The sequence below is a fragment of the Urocitellus parryii genome, chromosome 4 (assembly GCF_045843805.1).
Source record: "Urocitellus parryii isolate mUroPar1 chromosome 4, mUroPar1.hap1, whole genome shotgun sequence".
Classification (NCBI taxonomy): Eukaryota; Metazoa; Chordata; class Mammalia; order Rodentia; family Sciuridae; genus Urocitellus; species Urocitellus parryii.
Genome location: NC_135534.1, coordinates 194,674,985 through 194,689,501, shown reverse-complemented (window position 1 = coordinate 194,689,501; position 14,517 = coordinate 194,674,985).

Sequence of the window (14,517 nt, the reverse complement as noted above, 5' to 3'; positions counted from 1 at the left end):
CTGCTTTCTGTCTCCCCAAGAGTAGATAGGTTTGAATGACAGCAGGATGGATCTGGGTTGACTACATGGGAGGACCACCTGAATTCAATGGTTACCCAAGCACACTCCTGTGCATGTTGATAATCAGCATGGACAGCATCAAACCCAGAATTGGGTCATAATGACAATAGCAGTTCCAGCCACACAGCACATACTATGTGCCATGTCCCTTTCAAAATCTAACTGTAACTGATACATGATACCCATGTAACATATAAGGAAACCAGGTAAATGAGATGCTTAGTAGCATGTAGCTTAGGAAATACCAGAGCTGACCTTGGAACCCAGGTCTATTTAGCTCCCAAGCCTGGTATCTACCACACTATGCTGATTTTCTTCAATTTCTTGTCTAAAATATTCTTCTCACCAAGCTGACTACAGTGCCCAATATTTTTAATAAATGTTTTCAATTTTAGGATACTTCTAGATTTACAGAAAAACTGTAAAGATAATGCAGAGTCTCTATTATAACCCATACCCAGTTGCTCTATGATTACATTGATATGTCATAATTAGTGAATTCACATTAACACAGTGTTATTAATTAACATCCATATATAGTCACAATTTCTTAGTTTTTATGAACATCCTTTTTACTTCAGCTTCTTACCTCACCTTTTTTTCATCAGGTCTCTGTAGGTTTCTCTTCTCTGAGACATCTTCTCAGACTTCCCTTGTTTTTTATTATCTCGACAGTTTTAAGGGGCACTAATCAGGTATTTGGTAGGATATCCCTCAATTGGGATTTGTCTGATGTATTTCGCACAATTAGACTGGGATTGTAGGTTCTGAGGGGGAAGATCAGAGAGGCAATGTGTCATCCTCATCACCCCTTATCCAGGTAGATACTATGAACATGACATCACTGATAATATCCATAGAGACCCCACAGACAAGACAGGGTGATCTGTAGATCTCTCCACTATAAACTCACTATTTTTTCTTCTTTTAAAACTGGAATATTTAGAAAGATGTCAGCCTGCACAGTCAACATTTAAGGAGTGGAGGGAGGTGGGCTCTGCCTTCATAAATTATTTTCAATTTTTCTGCATGGGATATGTGTCTGTGTTCCCCATTTATTTATCTACTCCCTCGTTGACTTAAATAAATATGGATATTTGTTTTATACCTTGAATTTAATCTGATATTACGTAAACTTTCTTGCATTGGTTAAATTGTTCCAGCATTGGCCCCTGAGAGCTCTCACAGTTGCCTCCTGGGTTCCTTTGACATATCACCTTTCCTGCCACGTGTGGTTTTTGTAAACAGTGTCTTGCTTTCTGGCACTGTGAGATGCTCTAGGCTTACCTTATGTATTTTTTTATTCCAGTCTTAAAATCAAACATGTCTCCAAGTAGCTCTGGTCGCTTTTATTGAAGAATGGTATTAATCAAGATATAGGTACTAGGTGTGGTGATTACTACTGACTTGGAGAGTGTCATTGCTTATAAAACCTCTCAGCTGGCAAAGCAAGGAACTATGGAACAATGTGCCTATATTAACCTATGGCTATGCACACACTTATAAATTTTTCTATATGTAACCATCTGTATCAATATTAAACAAAGCATGAGTTCAGGTTGATGCATCCAACTCTAGTTCATTACAACACGGATCATTCTAGATTCATTTCTTGTTTAACTATAACTTCCCCCTCTAAGACTGAGAAACATGGATCTTCTTATTTGCCATCCATTTAGTTAATTGTTCAGTTCAACATGTGTGTATGAATATGTGTATGTGTGTGTGTGTGTGTGTGTGCATGTGTGTGTGTGCAAGTGTGCATGTGTATGGTTTCAGAATTATAAACCTGTATCTCCTTGAAAAACAACTTTTCCCACTAATGTATGGCACTTAGGCATAGTTTCTTTTGCATTTATTCTTAGGGATGCCAATCATTTCCAAAATTACTTAGGTCATCACCTTTTTTCTCGCCACCTTTTCCAATGAGATCATTTCGTATATTTGTAATACAGTTAGATTCTTTTGTCACTTAATGCATTCTATCCTGAGATTCTCTGAACTCCTAAATTATTTTTTTTAATTTGCATACATCAAGGTTCAATCTTTGAGCTGTAAAATTCTCACTAAATCTGTATTTTAATGAGGCTCTCTCAGTGCTGTAACTTTCACAGGTTCTTTCCAAGTACTATAACTTTTTAAAAATTATTTGTAACTCAATATGATAATTGTACACATTGGTGGGATTCAGTATGGTGCTTCCACCCACTGCCTACTCCCTACTCCTGCTAAAGCATTACCAATCAACTTCCTTGAATCTCAGATCCCTATTGATTATGCTTCCAAGCCTTGCTCAGGTTAAACAGGAATGCAAGACAGTCTAAAATAATAGAAATGTCCTTCACCAAATGGGAAAAGTTTTGAAAAATGTTTATTGGCTTTGTTATGGACAGACTCTAGGAGGATTTCTTAGTAACTGTTCTTCCCTTTCTATCCATCTTCCAGAGATCCAAGAAGTTCTTCTTCACGTCTTCAACATAAAATCCTGGTGGGCTTCCTGGAGGAAAAAGCTGTAAAAGTATGGTAGACTCCATAGGACTGAGGTCTCCAGGCATTTTCTCACTTCCATGCTAGCTCTTACTCAGCCATCAGAAATTCTTCAAAATTTTCATTTCAGTGCTTCTACAAGTGAATGGTTCCGGTCACTTTTGCTCCTGATACTTAGCAGGTAAGTTCTGTCTCTCAGGATGGTGCTGTTTCTCCAGGATTCAGGGTGGTGTTCTGCCCTGTGGCCTTAGTTCTCTAATGAGTCTAAGAAAATTCGCTCATTTTTCAGTTCGTCTGCTTTTGTCTTTTCATTAGGAAGCACTGATTTCTTCCAAGCTCTTCACGAATCAGAGATGAAATCCAGTGTGCAAACTTTCACCAGTAGGATTCCATGGCTCTGAGTTAAATCATTTCAATTCCTCGTTATCACCCTCTTATTTCTATCTGGGGGGAAAAAAAAGATGAGGAAACTTACTCTTTTCAATTAATACAAAGATGAACAAGAACTTAGCCCCAGCCTTTTGCTTTTCAAATAAGAAAATTGATCGCCAATGGTGAAGGAGAGCTGAGTGCAAACAAAGAGTGTGATCCATTGTGGTCACTGAGACCAGCTTCAGATGGTCTGACTTTGGGGGATATTTGAAAGCCAATTTCCAGAGAATAATTCACTCAAGATGAAATGTCAGGAATGCCTTCATTGACTTTCCATCCCAGCACTTAGCCAAACATAGGACACAGAGCAGGTGCTTAAGAAAAAGGGGTTTGTTATTGTTTTTCATGAATTGATGAGAAAAATAGGTCATTTCCTATCTTGTTACATTCAACTTTACAGATGGTCAAGATTTCTTCTGCTGTGAACCACAGAACTATAATTAGATATTTGCTCTCGTTCATGTCTGCAACATCCCCCCACGGTCCTTGAGTTAAGGATCAGTCCCAAGGTGGCACTGTTGGGAGATGTGTTAGTCAGCTTTTCATTGCTATGGCCAACAAACCTGGATAGGAACCAATGAGAGGGGGACAAGCTTATTTTGACCATGATTGCAGAAGTTTAGTCCATGGATCACCGACTCCCTTGTTCCGGGCGTGAGGTGAGGCAGAGTATCATGGTGGAAGGCAGAGTACAGGAAAGCCCATCAGTTCCTGGTAGCCAGGAAGCAGGGAGAGAGAGGGAGGATTCAGGGGAATAAGATCTAATCCGCAAGGGAAGTTTTCCAGGGACCTACTTCCTCTAACACACCCCACTTGTCCATAGTCACCACCACAAATGGTAATCCCTTCAAATGATTAATCTGTCAAGTGGATTAATCCACTGATTAGGCCACAGCCCTCATAACCGGTTTACCTCTGAACATTCCTACACTAACATTAGCTTTGGGGAGACATCTTATATCCAAACCAAAACATTCTGACCATGAACCCCAAAAACTCATGTCCATCTGGCAACACAAAATACATTTATTTCATCTCCAAGAGTCCCCATAGTCTTTACAGTTCCATCATGGCCCAAAAGTTCAAGTCCCAAGTCTCCTGAGACAGAAGGCAAATTCTTGACTGCAACCTCCACAACAATTAGGATAATTTGGACAATTCTCCTAATTTCCTGAGAGCAACAGGAATGGAGTGGTTGAGAGGTGAGGCCAGGGAGCCATTGAGATGATGATGGTTATGTTAAGCTGTGTATTCAATTGTATATTAGACCCCTGCTGTCCGCCTCCAGCAAGGCTACTTTGGAGTTCTCCGGGGATTCCTGGAGAGTTCGAATTGGTTGGGGAAGTGCTGGTGTTCCTGGAAGGGCCTCTTGGGTGGCATTTGCCGTAGTTCAGATAATAAAAGGAGTTCCTATTTTGAACCTACAAGTGCCTCCTAGCAGCTGCGTTATTTTGTGCCCAGCCAGACTGCAGCACTAATTGTCCAAGATAAGTAGTTTATGCTTATAAGGTGATTATCTCAAGAATTTTGTTACAGTGATGGAACACTAACATGATATTTTACCACATTTAAACTTTTTTTTTAAAATCACTACAATTAGATATTGGGCAAGTATGATTATCAATAAACTCATGATAGGTGAATTTGTTTATTTTTATTTCTTTGTTTATAATGACACAACTTATACATGAAAATCTTCATTGTGTATTTATATAAGTTTGCAACTGCTGTCTAATTGACAACCCCAAATAAAAAACCTAAGTAACACACATTGTTAGTATTGCTGTTGAGTTTATATATCTGCAGAATAGTTCTTCTCATCTAGCTTTGCCTTTCTTAGGTACCCACAGTTTGCCATGTAAACTGCTCTCATATGGCCTCAGCTACACTCTCCTCCATAAAGCAGAGTCTTGAGGCAATGGCTACAGTCCCAAAGAAATTGAACAGAAGTACCCTTGAGACCTAAACACAGAACAGAAATGGTGCATTACTATCCCACCATACCCTTTTGACCAATGTAAGTCCAAGACCAATTTCACAGATAGGAGACTCCTTCTCTTGAGGAAACAGGAGAGCCAAGTTTTTTTGCAAAGGGTATGGATCCAGGGAAAAATGAAAATTTGTGGCTATTCTTGCATTTGCTGTACAGGTGTTTAATAATTATCCTAATTGTCCAAAATTCTGAATGGGGTTATACTGTTATAGGTGCTGAGTTTAGAAATGATCAAAATATGAAACTTGGACTATTCCTTTGGTCAATTTGTATGCAATAACAAACTTCCAGTAAGTAAGTAAGTTATCAAGGTATTTGAATTTCTTCTGCTCTGGGAAGGAGAGGGGAGTCTCTGCTGAGCAGATCATAAGTTTCCAGACAGGAAACAAGAGCCCTAGAGGATGTCTTAGCTTAGTGGCCAGACTTTTCAGGTGAGACTGACATCATTCTAGAGCAGCAAGTTTCAAATCTTAGATCTAGATCATTCCTCTGACTTTATAATTCATTAATTGTGTATGTTTTAATAAAGCAGGCAATTTGTATATATGTCTCAGATTCCAATTCTTTGCTTTCTCTTTCTGACCACTTTTGCCAGTTGAGCTAATGGTCAACAGGACTTTCACAGATATCAGGTCATTAGGCCTTGAAAACAACCTTGTTTTGCACATCAGACCATGGAAGTGCCACGACTTAGCTAAACTCACAGCCTGGTCATGTAGCAAACCAGAGCTCTCTCTGATGTTTACTGACTCCTAGGCTCACACTATAAGGGTTATCCTCCTTTCAAATACCTTCCTGTATAAACCACTGTCTCAGCTACCATGTGTTACAGAGGCCAGCTCTGTGGGCTTTAAAATGCATTTTTATAGACTGACTCATTTACTGCATTATCCCAAGTGGGCCTTCGGGAATTTCAAGGGAAAGATAAAGAAACTCATAAACACACGACAAATCCAAATCCAGTTACATTTGCTATAAATAAAAGAATCTGTTTCCCCACTCATTCTACTCAGTAAAGACTTGAAGCCAGGAAGAACTCTCATTAACCTCGTGTCTTCTCCTTATTAATTGTCAATAATAATAACCAGAGCTGATGGTCAATGCTTCATGGATCAAGTTATTAATCGGTGTTGATGACCTATATTATTGTCCATAATAACAGTGGCATGATTAGATGCCACTCTTCTCTTCCCATTCCAAACCTCCACTGATTAATTCTCATTACACACCCTATTTAAGTATCTTCCCTCTTATTTTTCAGATGGTAAATTAAGGCACACAGAAGACAAATTCCTTTTGTCTTACCACTAAGAGAGGTCATTTCTGGATCTTGGTGTGTGAGTCCTGCACCCTGAGTGGCATGAAGGAATTAAACAGCAGACTTTAAAACTGTAATAACCAAGGTATGAAGCTTGGCTCTGCTCCTTGACCTTGAGCAAGGATTGGCCCTGTAAGCCTCAGTTCCTCAAGTACAAGTGACCTGGTAGGATTATTATAAAGCTCTTGGCATTAGTGAGAGGCACTCAACCAATGAGCTTCTATTTCCCTTCTGACTTATTTCTAAGAATTCCTTGAGATTAAAATTTTTATTAAAAAAAATTCTCCAAAGGGGATATAACCCTTGAAGTTTGTCACTCTCTCATTCTATTCTTGCATTAATTCAGTACTCATTTTCTGCATTTGTTTTGCGTACAAGACACAATTTTCAATGGTGCAAAGAAGTATTTCCATAAACTTGGCCTTCGGGTTGTATTAGAATCATCGGGAGAAATTCCCATAAGGTAGATTCCTGGAAGCCATTAGGAATCTACTGCCTCAGAATCTCTGCAGGCGGGAACCAGAAATTTAAGTTTTCATTAGTACCCTTAACTAATGTGATTCATCCGCACCATGAAATTTTCCTTCTGCTATTAACATACTCATAAACTACAATTCTTGTTTTCCAGGATCCTAGAGATTAAGAAGTGAAATCATATGTGAAAATTAATATAACAAAATTTATAAAACAACTAAGTACCTTAAAGAATGTTCAAACAAATTATTAGGGTATTTGGGATAAGAGAGAATATGTATTCCCGAAACTAATCAATAAATTCTCCTAATCAAATATGGTAACCTATGTTTCGTGAAGGTGTCACTATGATCAAGATTTCAACTTTACCTTGTGGCTTTTTTCAAAACAATTTTTTTTTCCAAAACCATGCCATTGTGGTTACCCAATGGTGTTCTTTGGCATTATGGCAGCAAGAAATTTATCATTCATTTGTTCACCAGGCAAATTTTGAGTATTTTTTTTTTTGTTTTTAACATACAGAATCCTGAAATTCAAAATTCTTTTATTTTAAACTATGGTAAAAGTATGGTTTCCAAAATAGGACTCTTAAACTCAAAGATCCAGACCTGCATTCCTTACACTCTGCTGGAATGGTGTTTCCCTGAGAGGTGGGAGTGGAATTTCCCTGCTCCTAGTCCAGGAGAGAGATACAGCATTTCAGGCAAGGCCAAGTAAGGACATGTTAAAAATGCAAAATATTATCCCATTACAACTGAGTATTAGACAACAGTTTCCCCTCCCAAATTTCAGTAGCTCCAAAACCATAAAAAAACCTATACCCCATGAGGAATTCTGCAATTGTGTAAGAACTAACACCTCCATCTCTAACCTGTAACACATACTGATCTAAATACTCAAATACGTTAACTATTTTCTCGTTCATTAATTTAAGCAGAGGGAAGAGGAGGAGTAGGTCCATAAGGAACCACTGTCTTAATTTCAGAGATATTTGTACTCAAATTCTTATCCAGAAAGCTTTCTTCTTGTGAATCTTAGCACCTTATAGTTTAAAGCACCCATAGGCAGCTCTGGGGAGCGGGTCCCCATCTTGCTACAGGTGGTATCCATTTGGACTTTGCTCATAGCTTGCTTCAATATATAAGAGCTGGAGGAAATATAACTAAATCCTTCATGTAATCAAATAAAATGTTCTAAAAGATGGAGGGAGACTTCTTTTTAAAAGTGGTCCTATGAAATAGATATGTATGGTATTATAACACTGTATAAAGGTTCTTTGTGATGACAAAAAAGATGAGGAAAAATAAATATTAGATAAAACTGATGTTTTGCTTTTTCAGGCAAAGCATGGATTCCATTATCACTCTTCTAACCGTAAATGTGTCTTTCTTTACTCTCATGTGAACCAACAGGAGGATGGATATTATTTAAACAGCTGGACATTTAGGAAGGAAGCCTATTCTAAAATGAAGGAGCAATCTCAATGGACAAAAGCATCATCACCTCCAATTGCAAAAGAGCCATCCTCTTCTCTTCGTTAGATTTTAACGTTCCAATTTTATTCACTCTGCACAGAAAACCCACAAGATAAGCACTACTTTGAACATTCTGCAAATGAGGATACAAAGATTCAAAGACACTATTTCTTCATTAGAGTAATGTGTATTAAAACCACAAGAAGACATCATTGCATCTACTAGAATGGCTACATTTAAAAAAAAAAAGAAAAACAAGGACTGGTAAGAATGTCGGGAAATGATGGTCTTCTATATTGCTAGTGGGGATATAAAATGGTGCAGATAGGTGACTCCTGCAAAAGGTTAGCCCATAATGGCACATCACCCAATAATTCCACTCCTACAGCGTATACCCCAAACACAGCACAACAAGTCAGATTCTTACACACCAGAATTGATCACAGCACCATTCATAATAGCTAAAATGTGGAAGTGACCTGTCTTCATCAACAGATAAATGGATCCACAAAATGCACTCTATACTTGGAATGGAAATTATCTAGTCTTCAACAAAGAAATTTCTGATATGTGTTGCGATGCAGGTGAATACTAAAAACATTTTGCTAAGTGAAATAAGCTACATACAAAAGGATGAATATCATATGATCCCACTTAAATAGAAGAAAAGAAAATTCATAGTGACAGAAAGTAGATTAAAGTTGAGCAGGGCCTGGAGGGCAGGGAGAACGGAAGGCTATTGCTTAATGGGAACAGAGAGTTTCTGCTTGGGATAATGAAAATGTTTTAGAAATAGACAAGAGTGATCGGTGCCCAACATGGTGGTAATTAATGACAATGAGCTTAATACTAAACATGATGAAAATATCACAATTTTATACAGTACATACATTACTAGTATATGACAAGAAATTGAGTCACCTGCCTAAATTGCGCAGTGACTAAGTGGCACAGATGAACGGCAAAGCCATATCTGTCTGAACCAGCTCCCTTTAATACCAGATCAATCTTGCTTCCCGCACTCCAAGGAGAGGGAATCACAGATTGTAATGGAGACACACACTTACATTAACTCCTTTGTTTTGTGTAGAAATTGTCCCTTTCCTTTCTTGTCTTTAGCATCTACCCACTGGGAACAAATTATGATTTTCTGTGACCTTCGATTCTATGGTCTAAGGACCTCAATCCCCACTCCCCCACCAACCCAACTGGCTGAAAATACCAAGATTTGGAAATTTTGTATTCATGTCACAGCCTTACATGAACAAAGATATTGTACCATGTTATGAACTTTCTCTTTCCCAACAGTTATCCTTTAATAAAGGATATATCAGTATTGATTCTGTGGAAGGAGATCTCATGTTACAGTCTACACCAGAGTCAAACACCCACGGTCCGTGCTGGAGTTCAACAAATAACGCCATTGAACTTTGTCCTTCTTTGAACTGGAGGGAGATAAAATAAAACATCAATAGTCTTTTCCTACTTGGTACTCACTTAATTTAGAATTATAAAAAATGAGAGTAGTTGGAAAACCCTGTTTCTGGCCTGTTCTCCCACCATCTGGCTTGAAAATATGACTGACACATAATCAATACTGAATAAATAATGGTCATTATTATTATTATTTTTAAACCCTCAGAGATGCCTTAGCCATGGTATCAATAAGCTAGTGTAGTTGGGTAATAAGCTGTAAGGTCCCTTTCTACACATATTTTCTAGAATTCTTATATTTTTATGGGTAAAATTAAGAGAAAATCAATTCTCAGATCTATATCTTTCAATCCTCTTCTCCTCTCTCACTGGGGAAACTTTCTTTCTTAATTTCTAAAGGTTGCTGTTGTTGTTAACCATAACTCATTGTTTTCCACACTTGGACCGGTTTTTCTTCCCTGGTCCCATTATCCCACAGGCGAAATTGACACTTTCATGGCCTGGTGAGTGGAGTGTGAAATAATTAAATGTGACAAGACCATTGCCTTCAGATTAAGTCCAACTCCCAAATAGAGGGATTGATTTTCCTCCAACTTATGACAAGACATGGGTCTGACAAGTCACCACCCAAAAGGAGGCTTTTCAGAGAATTCATAGCAGGCAAAAGTTGGGCTTAGAATGCAAGCTGTCCTTGGTGTCAGGACATAGCTTGCATAAGTCAACTCCCTAATTCATTTACATTGAGCCAGGCCTGTCATTTGTATTAATTAAGAAAAGGCCAATCTACACTCTGGAAGTCCATGTTTGGGAATTCAATCAGGTCCCCATGGGGATGTGCTGATAGAAATAGAAAAATATTCATTGATGATTAGCATATCACATGCTAGTTATAAAACAGCACTTGAAAATCACTCTCTTTAGGAACCTAATTGTTCTGCATACTCCCAATTACAGCTATAACTTGCTAGGCACACTTTACAGAAAATGCAAAGAGGAACCTAATATACTGAGAATGAGTGGACCCCTGAACCACCTGCATTCAGCTTCTCCTATTACAATTTGGAGGCAATTCCATGAGCCTAAAAATATTCCTCTTTTTTTCTGGTTCCATCCCAGAAGAGGCAACTTACCTGATTGGTGAGTTTGACCCAAATAAAGGAGCATGCAGGGTCCAGTCTGTACCCTTGTTTGATTGGCTTTCCTATAGGACAGGTGCATTCTGGCTATTTCCCATGCACTAAGCCTAGTTGGATGAATTCTTAGTAGAGGCCTCTGATTATTCACTGTACCCATGACTGGGCAGGTGAGCTTAATTTATTCAGAAATGAACTACAGGCAGGTTCACCTGGGCCACAGCCCTGAATTCTCATAATCTGAGAGCTTTATCAATAACAAAAGTGATGCCTGTTTTGTTTTTGTTTTTGTTTTTGTTTGTGTATGTGTGTGTGTGTGTGTGTGTGTGTGTGTGTGAGTGTGTGTGTTTAAATCCTATGTCTATCTCTAAATGGGTTCTAAACACAGGTAGAAAAAATAGGAGATTATTTATTGGTACAAACCTTATATTCCACAGTGATATCCAGGACAGAAGCCTAAAATTATCTCCTTGTGGACTGCGAAAGACCAAACCTCTCCATTTTACACAATATTTATAAAGGTTACAGGATTGGAGGTGAGAGATCCAGGTTCAAGTTGAAGCTCTCTAACAAAGTTAGAAGTTTTCAGAAATCTGGTGCTGAGCTCACTTGGGTTAGCATCTTGGACCTGCCACGGAGGAGTTTGCTAACTTTGGGTATCTTATATGAGTTCTCTGTACCTCTTTTTCCTCCTCTGTAAATGGAAGAGAACCAATGCCTGGTAAATGAGGCTGCAGTAAGGATTAGATGTGATGGCGAGTGTAAAGAGCTTGGCAACTCACCAACATATAGTAAGTGTTCAATGTACTATGCCATTAGAGAGGCTACTGGTTTTTGCCTTGAGGAAATGACTTTCCTTCTGACAGCCTCTATTTCCTCATTTGGACAAATAGAAGGGACAAGACTCCGATGTTTATAAGATCCCTCCAAGTCTATGATTCTATTTTGCAGACTATGAGAATAAAAATGTGGTACGTGTGAATTTGTGCACCTATGTAATTAGGGGATTTATTGGGGCTTACGAGGTTTATGTCTGTGCCTCACAAATTGTTGTCTCCTTTCTAAATCTCCAAAATCTTTCCATTACTGGAAAACACCAACAGAGGGCATCAGGATTTAATTCTGGGTGAGTTGCTCCTGGAGGCTAAGGTTCCGGTTGCCTGACAGGTCTCTAAGCAAAGCTGTTTCCCAACAGGAGTGCTAAACATTTTACTCTCCTTCTGACACCCCAGTAACCTCCGCCCCTTCTTCACTGTCTGATTCCAGGGCGTAGGCTTTGGCTTTGGTTTCTAGAGTGTCTCCCCGGGGCCTGTCTGCCTTTGCCTGGGACATGGGATGACGGCACTTCATGGAAACAGAACAGTGATTAATGACATCTGAGCTCTCTCTGCTGAGTGCTGAGTGCATGTGGGTTAGAGAGCTTGATCTACGCAAGGGCTGCTCTCTGGTCTGGCGCCAGGGCACCTTCCAGCAGGCATGCAGAACGGAGCAGCCGAAGGCAGGGGATGCTGAGCAGGGAGGCCAGTCCCGGCACCCAGTGCACACACAATTCCCTTAAGAAATGAGGTAAACAGCTGGACTGTCCCATACCACAGTCCACCCACTTCAGAGAGGTGTAGTTATACTATAATCTGAGAACACTTGGACCTCACATTAGGAGAAAGGGCTCCATTTGGAATCATAGTATTTTCTTTGTCACTTACTAAGTGTGTTCTTGCACAACAAATAACTCCCAGAATCTCATTTTCTCAATCTGCAGAATTAAAATAACCCCAACTGACTTCCTTCCTTCCATGGTGCTGGGAAATAACAGGGAAGCTTATGATAAAAACACAAAATGTCTACATCGAAGGTCGTGCTTCATCACCACCATTAGTCCTTGTCGTAGTTCTGTGGTGGCAGCAGTGCCATTAGTATCTGCTGGGTTGTAACTGGACTCAGAGATAATGGGCGTGGTAACTGTTAAGAACCCAGGCCATGGAATTACATAGTCTGAATCCACACCCACCTTCGCCCCCACCTTGTAAGTCACATACAACCTGTAAAACGGAAATGATGGTAGCAGCATCAAAACCCAGGTTTTGCAAGAAGCATTCCCAATGTGGCACAGGAAGTATTTAGAGCATGTTCTGGAATTGAGTCGTGATTAACAAATGGTAACAAATGGTAGTTATCTTTATTATCATAATTATTATTCTTCCTAATCAGAGAAGGTACTCTTTAAGGATGTTCTAACACCTCAAATCTGGAGACTGACTGTGACTCTCTAGGGTCCCTCCTTTCCTCAGCTGCCCCCCGCCAGCATGCAAACTATTTCTATCCTTTTCTTGCATGGTAGGGTTTTTGGGGTCCTCATCTAATCCAATCCTCTCATCTGACAAATAGGAAAACTGAGGACTCGAAAGGATGGATCCATAGCCCTTGTTCACAAAAATGAAAGGATGTGGACGAAATGCCGAATCTATTTTGCTCATCTTTTATTTCCGCTGCAACACACTGACTCTTGGAAGGAGTTTATTGTGTTAGTTAACTTCTTAAACATCGTGAAGTTTAGAAAACCTGCCCAAACCCATCTAGAACGTTTTCCTTTCTGACCTTCCCAGGCACCACCCCAGTGAAGCATTTAGAAAAGCAGCACATCCCTATCCTCCTTTGGGGACTAAGGAGGAAATATAGAGGGAGGGAAGAAATAAGAAAAATAGAGAGGGAAAAGGGTAGGGGAGAACAGGGTGGAAGAAAGAAGGGAGGGAGGAAGAAATTCCCCTGTGGCAGGCCCGGTGCTTGGCACAGAACATACCTATTTATTTAACCTGCACCCCAATCTTTTTTTTCCTGCAGCACTGGCGCACCACATTTTAAGTGGGAATCGATGACCATCTCCAGTTTGTTAACAAAGAAATTGTTCCTTAGAAAGGCTAAGGAGCTTGTGCTGTGAACATCACCCAAGTCTAACAACATCTGTAGGACCTTCAGAATTATGCCATGTGAATTGAAGGAACCAATATGCATGTATTTGTTGGCCCTTGACTTTGGATTTAGAGACATTTCCCCTGACTTCGATTTGAGACACTTCACATGTTTATTAGTTTGTTCAGTCATTTTCCTGCTCATTCGCTCATCTATCTGTTCATCCATTTCACAAACACGTGTTGCATACTTATCACCACAGATATGTAAGGCCTGCTTTCTTTTCTCCTACCCAACCTCAGTGTGGTGGATTTGTCTACTGGTTGTTGTGGATGTGCACACCCACCTGCAGGTCAGCAAAACAGAAAGCATCTGCATTTGCATGGAAATGCAAAGAAATCCAGGGCTGCACATCCACAAGGGCCAGCACTCTGTTTTTGGTCTCTTCCAGGGAGGAACCCAAGCGGCGTGAGGTCGAGATGCCTAGTCCAGGCCTGGGGTCAGTCAGTCCTTGCCATCCTTGCCTCTGGGTCCCTAGACAATGGGATGGGTCTGTTCTCTCAGAAGCTCCACTCCACAGGGACTTTGATGGTATATCAAGCAAGGGTTCTATTTAAGTCCTTGCAGGCTGACCTGACAACAGAAGAGAAGAACTCAGAACGTCAATATCAGGGTAAGGGAGTTCATCTGTATTAAGACTATGGGGGTGCTTCTTGTGATCTGAGGAATGGTTCCTTTACCGGGTGTGGCAGAAAGAATGGTGAACATCAATGATGCTCATGATCAAAATCATGTATCCTAGTG